The sequence below is a fragment of the Sinocyclocheilus grahami genome, unplaced genomic scaffold (assembly GCF_001515645.1).
Source record: "Sinocyclocheilus grahami isolate Dianchi unplaced genomic scaffold, SAMN03320097.WGS_v1.1 scaffold260.1, whole genome shotgun sequence".
Lineage (NCBI taxonomy): Eukaryota > Metazoa > Chordata > Actinopteri > Cypriniformes > Cyprinidae > Sinocyclocheilus > Sinocyclocheilus grahami.
Window position 1 is genome coordinate 520,087 of NW_015505439.1, and position 1,216 is coordinate 521,302.

A 1,216-nucleotide genomic window follows, 5' to 3' on the forward strand; every position below is an offset into this window, starting at 1 on the left:
GGGCCTCAAAATAATCGACAAGGGAAGGACAGAAGACTGACAGAATTCACACAAGGATCCAGGACTTCAGTTTACTCTTGCATGGGTCATGTGTATTGTACAAAATGAGTCAAGCAGGGCCCTAGACTGAGGATTGTTGCCAATTAATTTCACAACTAACATGACTGTTAAGAATAAAGGTTTACATACAAATATGCAAAATATAGCATTTGTATTATTTATTATTTTTTATGTGGGTTTATTTGGTCACATTTCGCATCCAAACTTACAGGATGGTCCAACAAACTATTTCTAAAATATTCAGTTTTTTTATTTTTATTTTAACATTTATTCATTATTATTATTTTATTTTTGATGTATTTATTTATTTATTCAAATATAAATTATTTAATCATCTCTTGTAGCAGATATGGCAATACTCATCTGGGCTCAAACAGTGAACTCGTTTGTCTGATTCTGCATTTGTATGGCATTAATTTGCCTCTATCTCCAGCCAGTCATTTGTCATCTGTTCTTCCTGTGAGCTCCTTTAGTCTGTCTGACATCTTAGAGCAAATAGAGGGGCCAATACACATACTCAGACACTGGGCCCTCAGTGCCACTAGCCCCTCTTCTAATGTTAGTGTGACCAAACAAGGCATGGTAAATCTGGCAATGGAATCAGATAATCACCAACCTGCGAAGAGCCTCCCAATCCACATCCATACTGCAACCCTGGATTAAACAGTCTGTTTGCCTAATAATTTTAATCTATGCATCAAGCAGAAGGATGGTGGTCTTCGAATAAACATCTAATCTCTCAGCCCACCCAATGATGATGGGCCCACAGCGAGGGTGATCAACAGAAAGGTGCTTAGACAGAGGGACTGATATTCTGTACTGACAGACTCTTGCCAGACTAGGAATGTTTTACAATGTCCAGGGGAATGTACACATCAGGAACAAGGGTGCTCAGCGTGCACATGCAAACTGGAAAGGAGAGTGCATTCTAGGTTCACTATGTCTGGAAGGTCATCTGTAAATCCACACCACAAGAACATCATGTGTCAGCAATAAAGATAACATTAAATGCAAGTAGAACACATAATCTACATTCAAACATAATTATGTTTATTATCATAATTACGTAATTATGAAGAGATCTTGTGACACGTTTTGGTATTACATAATGTTAAAAACCTATCTATCTTTCTATCTATCTATCTATCTATCTATC